Raw genomic sequence first — 13,249 nt, forward strand, 5'->3', positions numbered from 1 at the left:
TTCCTTTTTGTTTGTTGTGATTTTGGTTTATGTATTCTATAGGCGTGATGTTGGATGATGAACTGAAACATTCAGATTTCCATTGATTTCCTTAAGATGATTTTATTAACCAGCTACTTCTGACACATTATGCAACTCCCTTCCATTACGAAGATAACATTTCGTCAAAGTAAAGTTTGGATTTTGATTTTTTTTGGTTATTTCTCTCATGCTCGTTATTGACTTGGTCTTAAATTTCTACCTGCTTGTCTTTTTTTTTTCTATTTGGTAACATATAGTTGTAATTCCACTATATTGAAAATTTTGATGAGCCTGTGATGTGAGAAAAATATATTTGCTACTCTTGATGGGGAACCCATCTGATGACAATCTACCACCAAGATCTCTCAGGCCCTGGTTTCCATTACCCTATTCAAGTCTTCTTTTTTCAGTTAAAATCTCATTTTTTATTTAATTTCTGTAAATACCACCTCCAGCTCACGCCACTCTCTTCCGTCCCTTTTCTCTTGAAAATCGAAACAACGAGGGTTTCTTTCTTGTGCTTCTAGCCATCCCCTAAGCTCCCAGGCTCTACTTTCACAACTGATGCCCGGTCGCATCGGTCTCCTCCATCCGCCCATCTCGGAAGAAGAAGATTTGCATAAGAAGCTCTTCTTTTTTGCTCTGGGTCAAAGGTATGAATTCTTGGGCCTTCTCCCTTTCCCTTTTTATCGTTTTTGGTGCTTCTTTTTGAGGTCTGAGTTTTTGGCCTTTTTTTTTGTTCGTTCTTGGTGCTTCTTCTTGAGGTATGGATTCTTGGTCTTCTTTTTTTTTGCTCGATCGTTTTTGGTGCTTCTGCTTGAGATCTTTTGTAAGAAATTTTTCTCTTCGGCTCTGATATTGTTTATATTTCTCGGGATCGTACTTAGATTCTCTCCTCAGAAAATTTCGGTTTCGACTTAGGATTTTAATGGGTGTTTCTCCATGCTTTTTATTTTTTTATTTCTTTTTATTTTTCTAGACTAGAGTTATAAGGAGAAATAGATTTCGATGCTTGGTATGTTGTGAGTTGTACTTCTAATTGTCTAACGATTAGAGCTGTCAAAAGAATCATGGATCACCTACGAATCCACTATCGCCACAGCTTCGATACCATTTCATGTCATGATGATCTTAATTTGATGATTAGTTGGATGATTAGAAGTAACTCACACATACCGAGCATCATATTCTTATTTTCTCCTTATAAACTCTAGTCCAGATAATAAAAGAAATAAAAAAATAAAAGGATGGAGGAACACCCATTGAAATTTTAAGTCGAAAATTGAAATTTTTTGAGGAGAGATATCTAAGTATGATCCCGAGAAACATAACAATGATCGGAGCCGAAGAGAAAAATTTCTTGCAAGAGATCTCAAGCAAAAGCACCAAGAACGATCGAGCAAAAAAAAGGAAGGCCAAGAATCCATACCTCAGAAGAAGCACGAAGAATGACAAAAAAAAAGGCTAATAACTCAGACCTTAAGAAGAAGCACTAAGAACGTCAAAGGGTTTGGAGAAGGCCCAAGAATTCATACCTTTGACCCAGAGCAAAAAAGAAGAGCTTCTTATGCAAATCTTCTTCTTCCGAGATGGACGGATGGAGGAGACCGATGCGACCGGGGCATCGGTCGTGAAGTAGAGCCTGAGAGCTTAGGGGATGGCCGGAAGGACAGAAAGAAACCCACATTATTTCGACTTTCGAGAGAAAAGGGAGGGAAGAGAGGGTTGAGCTGGAGGTGGTATTTATAGGCTATGATGATACTATGTGAGTCGGTTATAAGCCGTTACTTTGTATGGATTACTATGCAAATAGCATGAAACCGGACAAGCTATACGATGTGAGTCATAAAATACACGTAACTATGTATAGTTGTTTCTTTGACAAAGGCGATTTAAACAAGGAAGGTCGACTATGGATCCGATTGGATATGGATCCAGGCCGAGCAGGTGCATGAATGTTCCCGCACACGCAGAATAACATGCCTAGTACAAAGGAGGTTAGGCTTGCACTCTGATTTTCTTATTCGGCGTTGTAGTGAACCTTGTTTGGGGTTGCTTGATGAGCCGGATATTTCATAATATATGATTTAGAGAGGTACCTAAAACTAGTCATGCTGATTAAATACAGGTGTCATGAATGCAAAAAAAACCAATGAAGGATGGGGCATATATTGGATCAGGTTAAGTCACGTCTAGACCGATATCAATAAAACTTTTATCCAATCCCGACTTGGCCCACTTTTAGGTCAAAAAGTCAAAGCCCTATCATAACAAATCTTAAAAGTACAAACCGAACTTGAAAACAAAAGCCAACCTAAGCTCCCTACATAGGAGACAACAAGAGAGAGAGAGCTTTGAGCCTCCATGTTTCTAGCCAATTTGAATAGAAAGTGGGGTAAAGGTTGACGATTACACCACCGCTCCACGGGTATGTTGATGGCTTTGTCTTAGATAAATAATAGTGACTGTTGAAACAAGCACAATCAATTAATTGCAGCCAAAAATCCCATCATAAGTAAACAAAAGGAACACAAAGCCATACCAGGCATCCATATTTTGATGATGCTGCAGAGAATGATACCTTGATCGGATGGTTTAGACCAGTGATTGACTAACTGATTGGCCTTTGATGGTAGAATTAGTTATCTAACATGATTATGTTTAAGAAAATAAAAACACATTGCTAAAAAAATTAAAAAGAAAAGAAAAGCATACAATATCTTTTTCTCTTTAGTATGGCTGAGAATAAGTGTACTTCAGCTTATGGGCCAAACTTTCATTGTCTGGTACAAATCATCAAGCCAGTCTGTTTAACAATTTTGCGTGCTATTTCAAATTCAGGCCCGGTCCGTTTGTCCTCCTTAACACCATACTTAATCGAATGCCTGTCATTGCCACATCATTACTCTGCATGTCACGCCATGCCTAGGCGGGGAATATGGTCCTTAAGTGATTAAATGTGGTCTTATTTCGCTAGAGAATAATCCTTTTATTTGAACATAGTATACATGAGTAAATCAAGTGGTGTTGGATATACATTGGTTTATAGATATCTGCTCCAGTGTGCTACCAAGATTCTCTAAATGAAACATCATCAAATTAGGAAAAAAATTATAAATTTAAAACTGATTCATCACCATATGCTAAATAAAACATCTACAATCTACAAGTTTATAATCCATTTCGGGACTTTAGAATTAAAGACCAAGGATACAAGATATAGGTTTAGGAGAGAAGAAGATCGAGAGAGGGAAAGTAGAGTCAGTCGCTGGAAACAAACTAGGTTGTCGGTGGCCCGGTCAGATTGAGCCCACTCAGTTGCAACTTGAAACCAATCAGTTCGTTTAGAGCTCAGCCTAAGCCCGGCCCAAGTCCCAGCGAAGATTATTCAGAACTATAGGTAATTTCTCCCTCCCAATCGGGTTCGGTTGGAACCCCTTAAATTTTATCCAAATCAAAATATTCCGGCTTCCTGGGTTTCTCAAATAGTCAACATTTAGGGCCTGAAAACGACCAGGGTTTTCCGATCTCAATTCCATATAATTCACTGCATAATGTTTTAGTCTAATTCGAAGTGTTCAAATTGACATTGTAATTATTATATTACATCATAGATTGTTCTATTGACACTATGGTGGAATAGTGTAGCTGGATATTCTTATTTCTCCTTTGAGGAAGAAAAAACTATGTAATCTTCTATAAGAATTTATATGCTTGATAGTTAATACCGAAGAAACAGCTGCATATGAAAATGTTTGTAACATTCTTCAGAAAGTCTTCTCTTGATTTGGTTGGGCAATCTGCTGCTATTTATGTTTTTAAGTGTTTATATGCAGGAAACAGAAGCATTATGCTTTCCAAAAAAGAAAGTTTGGAGAATATGGCATGAGATGCTGGTATTATGTTTCTAAATTACCATGTGGCTATTAATTTGTTTAAGCGCAGGGACATGAGATGAGTGGGAGATCCAAGGACCTGATGACTCAGTTGCAGTCTGCAAAAAATAAGTTTGAAGAAGTAGAAGCGAAAAAATCTGAAATTAATATATCAATCAGCAAGGCATTTCTTTGATTACAATTGATGGAATCAATTTACAATTATGGATGGGGACTAATGTTCTGTAAGTCGAGCATCCTACAATAAGAAAATGCAAATGATTTTCTTTCTTAACAGTCAAAGCTGGCTTGTTAAGCAAGTAAAGCACCAAATTGAGAGTGTTCCAGGGGGTCCATCAAACCAAATTAATAGATGATTGGCTATCATTCCTTCCAAGGTCAGTCCACAGAAATCTGTTCTGCTTCATGTATGTTATCATATGATGTGCTGGTTCATCCAGTCTCCTTTGATGGAAATGGATGAGGATGCCCTGGAAGAGGAATACAAAGTTCTGTTGGCTGATAACACTGGAGAAATGGAATACCGGAACTCTCTAGAGGTGTATTCTGGTTTGAACTTCTGCTGTATCGATTTGATAGTTTACCTGTTTTTATTGCTGATGCTAGTATCTTTGACTAAAGATTTTGCTCTGTATCAGTTCGTCTATGGTATTAGTAGTCTTAAATCGCCTGATATTTTTGCAATTTCATTGTTTTGTGAACAATCAACTTCTTTATGGTATCTGTTATTGGAGATTTTCAATTAATTTCCTCCGGGGACTAGGTTTAGAGGAATAAACCTGGCTTACCTTCTGTATGTGTGCTAATGTTGTGAAATATCATGTTCTGTGTGCAATCGGTAATCATTCTGATATTTTTGTAGTTGCATTCTTGCTTGATTGCAGACACCGGAGCTTCTTCAACAAGAAATGGTCATCCTTTCAATAAAAATAAAAGAAAGTGGTATGCATCAGAGTGAGAGTTCAATCACATTTTCGTCATATAGATCAGTGAATTTTGTGTACTTTGTCTTCAATAGATCTTACTACTCAAAGATCACCGAGGAGTTGAATGTTAAACTAAAGGAACAGCAGCTAGGCTGAATGAAATATTCCAAAGTTCTTTTGAACTATCATATCATCCCTTGGCATGCCTTGTGCTTCTAACTTGCAAGTATGTACAACAAAGATTTTCCATGTTTTTTCCTCCTTTGTCTTGTGTGTGTAGGATTGGTTTGACTCACATAAGCAGAAAATGATACAAGATGCTTGGCCAGTATGCTTTCACTAACATTCACCATGACCTTCTATACACTACTATGCAATAATGAATTATGAGCTCTCCATGTATAATGACCAGTTAAGCTGTGCAGGCTTAACATGAAAATAGGAGCAGTACCAAATTGCTTTCTTTGTTAAGGTCTACTTTCAGGAAGATCATGATAGTTGGAGTCCTCAGTTGCGGTTCTTGTTGCACCAAGTTGGACTAAGCTCAGCTATTCTTTTCTATGAGTTCATTTTTCTCCAGTGAAAAGCATTGATTGTACAATAAAGTTTAATTTCTTCTTTCACAGTACAATCATTATTCTATTAATTAGATAAGAATATTACAGTTCTATCCACTAATTTGATGATGTTGCTAATGTAGATCGAGGAATGTTCCTCTAAGCCAATGGGTAGCTATATTGATGGTATGATTCTTCTGATGCATATTATTTTCTTGTTGGTTTACTGTAATTTGTCGTTAGCAGAATGTGGTGGAATAGTGTAGCTGGATATTCTTATTTCTCCTTTGAGGAAGAATAAAACTACGTATTATTCTATCAGAGTTTATATGCTTGATAGTTAATACCGAAGAAACAGCTGCTTATGAAAATGTTTGTAATATTCTTCGGAAAGTCCTCTCTTGATTTGGTTGGGCAATCTGCTGCTATTTATGTTTTTAACTGTTTATATGCAGGAAACAGAAGCATTATGCTTTGCAAAAAAGCAAGTTTGGAGAATATGGCATGAGATGCTGGTATTATGTTTCTAAATTACCATGTGTTATTAATTTCTTTAACAGCAGGGACATGAGATGAGTGGGAGATCCAAGGACCTGATGACTCAGTTGCAGTCTGCAAAAAATAAGTTTGAAGAAGTAGAAGCAAAAAAAATCTGAAATTAATATATCAAGCAGCAAGGCATTCTTTGATTACAATTGGTGGAATCAATTTACAATTATGGATGGGGTCTAATGTTCTATAAGTCGAGCATGCTACAATAAGAAAATGCAAATGATTTTCTTTCTTAATAGTCAAAGCAGCTTGTTGAGCAAGTAAAGCACCAAATTAAGAGTGTTCCAGGGAGTCCATCAAACCAAATTAATAGATGATTGGCTATCATTTCTTCCAAGGTCAGTCCACAGAAGTCTGTTCTGCTTCATGAATGTTATCATATGACGTGCTGGTTCATGCAGTTTCCTTTGATGGAAATGGATGAGGATGCCTTGGAGAGGAATACAAAGCTCTGTTGGCTGATAACACTGGAGAAATGGAATACCAGCACTCTCTAGAGGTGTATTCTGGTTTGAACTTCTGCTGTATTGATTTGATAGTTGACCTGTTTTTATTGCTGATGTTAGTATCTTTTACTAAAGATTTTGCTTTGTATCAGTTCGTTTATGGTATTAGTAGTCTTAAATCGTCTGATCCTTTTGCAATTTCATTTTTTTGTAAACACTTTTACTATAATCAACTTCTTTATGGTATCTGTTACTGGAGATTTTCAATTAATTTCCTCCAGGGACTAGGTTTAGAGGAATAAACCTGGCTTGTCTGCTGTATGTGTGCTATTGCATTCCTATCTTCACTTTATTTTCTCTAGCTTAGTGTTGCTGATTGTTGACCTATATTCTCTTGACTGTTCCCTATGGTCTCATAGTTTTATTATCATCATATTAAACACAATATTTGTTTTTCCATTACACATATGAAATAGAAATCAAATGCAAACGTTGGTTCCAGCTGAAGTCTTGGTTCTGCAATATTTTATCACTTACCGGACTGAGCTATTTAATTACAGTTTTCTTTTTTTTTCTTTCAAACTTCTTAGTTTACTCACTTTCGGATATGACTTGGCTCTCTTATTCCACAGGAGATCTTTTCAGATTCACCTATTTTGTCTTTGAAACATTTATTTTGTCAACTGATTTCAAGATGTAGTGTTATTCGCTGCAAATCATCGAATCATGGTGATAGGAAGTTGTCATTCATTCACAGTTTATCTTTGTGGACAAGTTACACCAGTTAATTACTCTTCTCTTCCTTTTGAATTGATGGATACCTATTAACCGATCTTAGTAGGATGCTGCATAAATATCATTCTTGTTAGGTTCTTGGTTAAGTATTGATGAGTAGCCATTGTTGGATACCAGCTGTATGATCTTGGAAGGATGGTTGGTTATATATTGATCTTGTTAGGTTCTTCGGTAATTCTGGGGGGATTAGTAGAATAGGTTGGACTATTGCATTCGCATCCTCACTTTGTGTTCTCTAGAATAGTGTTGCTGATTGTTGACCTATATTCTCTTAACTGTTCCCTATGGTCTCATAGTTTTATTATCATCATATTAAACACAATATTTGTTTTTCCATTACAAATATGAAATAGAAATCAAATGCAAAATGTTGGTTCCAGCTAAAGTCTCGTTTCTGTAGCATCCTTGACTTATGCCTTATTTGATCTATGGAAAGATGGATCTCCGCCTTGACTGCATTTTAAGTGTATGGGTGCCTGGATAACCAAATTTTTTGAGTAATTACTTTTCTTCCTGTTTTTCTTAACACATGTTTTTCTACATGTACAGAAGTTAGAGAGCCAGTTATCTGAAAAAAGTTTCGGCAACTTGATCTAGGTATTGGAAAATATTGCAATTCCCTTTCTTTGGTGCCCGAACATTTTATACTAGCAAGACTGTTCTATTTTATTGTTATTTTATTTCTTTTACAGTCTTAATTTACTCATGTTTGTATATGACTGGGCTCTCATATACCACTAGTTTTTGTTTCAGATTCATATGCTTTGTTTCTGAAACATTCATTGCCAAATTATTTCACATGCAGTGCTATTTACTTCAGTTCATTATAACATCATGATAAGACATTGCTGTTCATTCATAGTTCATCTTCATGGGCAAATTGCACTGAAATGTTGCATTGGATGGGAGGTTCCAGGTAGTACATATTCATGATTTAAGATGCTGTGTTATTTACTTAAAATTATTGTTTCATTGTGATAGGAAGTTGTCGTTCATTCACAGCTTATCTTTATGGACAAATTGCACAAAAATGTCAGTGTTGTATCCGTGATGGTGTCTTAACTTGTTTACAGACTCTTGTAAAAATATTTTAGCCTAAAATCATTCTTTTTTGCTAGCTTTGGGGTGCAGGGGATGAAATGACCCATATCTTTTGGAAATCAATTAAAAAAAGCAAGTGATGAGCTTTTAGCCTTTTTATTTCAATTTTGTGTGCTGTACTATTTTTCTATCAATTTCCGCTGGAATGCCATGCAATTTTTTTTTTTTGTTATAAAAATCACTGTACAGCCAATTTAATTGGTTGTTGCTTTTTGAAATTGCTTGTTGCTTCTCATTTACCCATTCTTGGAGTTTGATATATAGTATTTTGACTTGGGGCTTCCTAATTTGGGATCCAGATGTCAAGGTGCAATAGAAAGTGCAGGAGCTCCTCTTAAGTGGCCATAGCGTTTTTAAGTTGCAAGATGTCTTCAATGCCTTTTCCCATTGTAGATGCTACCTCATGTTTTATATTTGCAATTCTATTTATGCATGCTAGTGTGGAGTTAAAGTTAAGGTTTGTTTATTTGGCCCATTTGTGCTCTTTGTTAAAATGAAAAACAATGGCCTGCTAAAAACTTATTTTCGTTTTTTTCCTCATGCACTACTGTTTGTTCATACTTTGGAGTTTGGAGCTGCTTTTTCTTCCCTAACTCTACTTTGTTTGTGTAGTTGAAATTAAGGCTTGTGTATTTGGTATTATCAATGTCTTTGTTGGAGTCATTGACCTTATATTTCTGCTGTTCGAATTTAATGTTTTGCTTGAAAAAGCTGTACCCACTCTGTGTTATATGATTTTACGTGAGAAATGTTTTGTATGTCGGCTCTGTGATAGACTTTTAGAATCTTCTAAAGGCATAATAGTTGGATGCCGTCAAGACATCTTAAAATAATTATAACATTGGTGGTTGGCTTTTTGGTTATTGTGGCATTCATGGAAGTGATTCTTTTCCTGGAGGACCTGGAACTACTTTCTTTTGCACTTGGTGTTGATGGTTGTCTGATTACGAGCTTTCTTGTCATTGAAATAGCTTTGTTGTTAAGGCCAGTGCATCCTAGGAAATCAGTTTTTTGAATAAGAACTAAATTATTGACTAGGCTCCTGGGCAAGAGATGCCTCGTCATACCCATATATAAGGACATTATGAATCTACAAATGTCCATATGGTAGTGCTTTAGACATATTTTACCTCTTACTTTGTCTGGTTCTTGTACGTGTTCTAGAGTACTTGTGCTACTGGTGATGCTTATTGAAAGTTTATTTGGATTTTTCTTTTTTTTCTAGGTGTGTCCGATGGAAAAACCATGGAAGTTGATGTTGCACGTGGTACAGTAACCCATCACTACAAATAACATTTCTTATATTTTGCTTGAATGCAAGGGCTTGTGCAGGTACTTTTTCCTTTGCTTTTGACTATAGCAATGGTTCTAACTGGAAGAAGTAACTGAGAAGTTGACTTTTATTTGCCTTTCACAACTGATATTGTTCATGATATACTTATGTAAATAAAGGATTTGTCAAAGGCTCTAGCTTTCTTTTGTTTGCCTAGAAAAACTTGATCATTATCCTCAATTCCTCATCATAATTTTATAGAGGATACTAGATTAATTAGTGGATTTAAATATGTTGCAATCATATGATTTTTAACACATCTTGATTGATTAGGTTTTACCTAATTGCTGAAATCAATAACACAACTGTCACAATTGTATCGAATGTTGATTAATGAGAAATTTGTTCCCCCTTTCTTTTTGATTTTGATCTTCTGTCCTATATGGTAAAATGCTCAGGCAATGAGAAGATGTTGTAGTCCTCAACGACGGGTTAATTCTCCTTTTGATTTTGATTCCATTCACGACCTTCCATTTTGAAAAATGTTATCTTTGTCTTGAATGGCCTTTGCGGCGTACTTCAATATAAAACATACTTATGTTCTCAATTTTACTATATACTATATGTGAATAACGATTATAATTCTCCGATGTCTTTATTTTGATCCAGTCATCTGTTGTGTTAATCATGATTTAAATCATACAGAGTCCCAGTATGGTTGAGATGTTTACTTGTATATTAACTTCAACTCTATCAGGTGGTTATTTTAAATCTTGAGAACTGCAATTGAAACTTAATTTGTTTTATGATTTTAGATTCAACAATATTATATAAGATTCTCTAGATCATTCTTTCTTAAATACGATATATTATGTATGAATGTCGTAGAATGTGTCAGAGCAGATTGTAATCTCATAACTAAATACGTAACTAATACTTAATTTTAATGAGGATGAGTCAAGACATGTTTAACTCGTGCCATTAATCCACTGATACTGTGTATTACGCTATTAGCACAGGCAATACTTTAGGAATTGGTGTCAAGTGTGTATTCATAACCATGAAGAGCATCAATCACTTCAAACCCTGTGCTTGTCAAGTCTCGCAATAGTTGCTTATGAAGATTATTTTAGACATTCAAATGGTAAGAGAATAGGTGATCACAAATAGATCTTCTGCAACTTGAGCGAGACATCAGCTAAAGCCAGTAACTTGCTTTTCTGGATCGTGCACAAGAAGTTACTAAATGAGTTGGTTTGAGACAAACTCACTTCTTGGTCTAGAACAATGATCAAATTATTTTTTTTCTTTTTATTTATCCTATTGCTTCAAAAAGTTTGTCACTTTTTCCTGCCTGCACACTTTGTAGTGCACTTCAGCAAGAGAATGACAAATTCTAGTAGCACTTCAATTCTCAGTAATGCCTTAGTCAGTTATTATAGTCCTGGCTCCTACCATTTATGGCTCCTATATGGAAAATAAAAGCCTTTAATAGGTATGCCTAGTTTTTTTGTAGTTAATGGCCGTGACGATAGTCTTTAGGCTTTTTTTTTTTTTCTTTTTTTTTTTTTATTTTGTTTCTTCCTCTTCCTTTCTTTTTTTTTTTTTAAATTTTATTGATTAAATTGGACAAACAAAGTTAATGAAGTTAAATCCCTAATTTAGCCAAACTGGTATTCTTCGCATGTTGATGATGAAATGGTGGGATTATATTTCTTGCTGCCCCTCTATTTATCTGCTTCACACTACCAAAGCATAGAAGGCCTTCTTCCAGTGCTTGACACCTGTCCAGCCATGGTATTCTTTTAGCCACATGCATGATGCTTTGGGTTTCACAAGAACAGTTGATGGCACTTAGAAAATATGCCCTAAGCATTTAAAATTAGATTCCTAGTCTATATGTTTTATGTACAACAATTTATATATGAGGCAATGACGATAGCAGATAAGAAACCGAAATATATTAACTGTATATGATGATTTACTTATTAATCCTAGGTGTTCATACAGCTTACCTTGTGCACATAATATGCATGTGTTTTTGTGTGCGTTGCCACTATTTTTTTTTTTGGTAATATTCATTTGAGTAAGTTGTGTGTGTAGGTGTTGTATTTCTATAATTATGCTTGCATATGAGGCTCATTATCCTATCATGATCTTGTATGGAAAATTTATGTCAGACCAACTTTTACGTACACAATCTTTGCCAGTAATGTGTTCTTTTTTCTTTACTTGCATATTAATTGTTGTATGTTGCCATGGTTGGCAATGAGTGACCTAAGAAAGTTGGACAACATGTATGAGACACTATATTTGTGAGACCTGGAACTGGGGCCCGGTCCACTTGACCGGCCCAGTCCCAAATTTCGGCCTCCCGTGCGTTGCACGTGAGACAGCGGGATGAAGGATCCATCCCGAAGGAGGAGCCCCTATTTAGGGCTTCTTCTCCTCCTTTGTGGTATCAGGGAGAGCCGCCACACCCAAAAACGCACGTGAAGGGCAGCGGGATGGAAGGATCCATCCCGAAGAAGGAGCCCCTGTTTGGAGATTCTTCTCCTTCTCCTTTGTTAGTATCAAGGAGAGCCGCCACACCCAAGAAGAGGGGGGCGGTTCTTCTTCGTGTTGCCGCCCAAGAGAGAGGAGAGAGAGAGGGCCGCTGGGTCGGTCTTCTTTGGTACGGGTAGCCTTTTCTTCCTTTGCCGCCGGAGAGGAAGAGAGGTGTCGGATCTTCGTCGAAGCGGATGTAAGAGTCCCTAGCCTTTCTTTTCCTCTTCTCTCAGTGCTTTGGGCCATGAGGTGTTGTTGGTTTGGAGTCGGCAAGCGCCGGATTTGGTCCCAAAACGGGTGCTTTGCTTCGGCCGTGTGCTCTAGCCACCGACGTGTTCGCCGCCGCCAGCCGTCGGGGGTGGTCAGGCTTGCTCTGCCGCTCCTGTCGCCATCGGGGGCCGGCCACCACGGTCGCCCTGAATCCGACCGAGAGGGAAAAGGGGGGACACGGGCCCCCTATTTCACCAAACAAGAAGAGAGGAGTCAGGAGAAGGGAAAAGAAAAAGAAAGAAAAAGAAAAGAAAAAGAAAAGAAGGAAAAAGAAAATAAATAAATAGTAAAGAGAGGGATGGTTTACGAAGTATAAATCCGAACTCGGGGTGCTAGGCACTTCTGCAGGATCAGCCATAGGAGGATATTAAAATTTAAAGCTTTTGTATACATATATTGTGATGAATTTTAAAAGAAGAATGTAATTTTTGGATATTAGGTTCTGCGAGGGATTTGTGAAATTAATTGGATTTGTTGTGGATCACGTTCGCAAAGTAAGTAATGTAACTTTTTTTTAGATTTATCGGCAAGTTATAAATATTTTCTCGAGTCGAGTTATTCTTGATTTACAAATTCGATGCATGGTGTTATATGTCTGTTTTTAGAATATTGTATAATTCTGATTGAACGTATTTGCTTTCGTTTTGGATTATGTTTGATTCGATATCATATTTTCGGTTTAGAGCCTTGAAATAATGCAAGAAAAGATAATAACTCTTAATAATTCGGACTCGCAGTTGGGCTATGTTGAGGATCTTGCCAATGGGGGCTAATACATTAGTACCACAAGAGCATTAGTCGGTGATATGACCCTGGCACAGGAAACATGTGTCATAGTTTTCGGCTTTTGAGTTGAATATGATAA

General features: G+C 36.6%; 2 non-coding genes across 2 annotated transcripts; both read left to right on the top strand.

Annotated features, from left to right (window-relative positions):
* Positions 1 to 47: 47 nt before the first annotated feature.
* On the top strand, positions 48 to 128 carry LOC120112692. Its single transcript, XR_005514263.1, has one exon. It is a non-coding gene; the product is annotated as a small nucleolar RNA R12 (small nucleolar RNA).
* A 181-nt stretch (positions 129 to 309) lies between these two features.
* On the top strand, positions 310 to 393 carry LOC120112645. The gene has a single exon (XR_005514220.1). It is a non-coding gene; the product is annotated as a small nucleolar RNA SNORD24 (small nucleolar RNA).
* The last annotated feature ends 12,856 nt before the right edge of the window (positions 394 to 13,249 follow it).

The sequence above is a fragment of the Phoenix dactylifera genome, chromosome 11, assembly GCF_009389715.1.
Source record: "Phoenix dactylifera cultivar Barhee BC4 chromosome 11, palm_55x_up_171113_PBpolish2nd_filt_p, whole genome shotgun sequence".
NCBI lineage: Eukaryota > Viridiplantae > Streptophyta > Magnoliopsida > Arecales > Arecaceae > Phoenix > Phoenix dactylifera.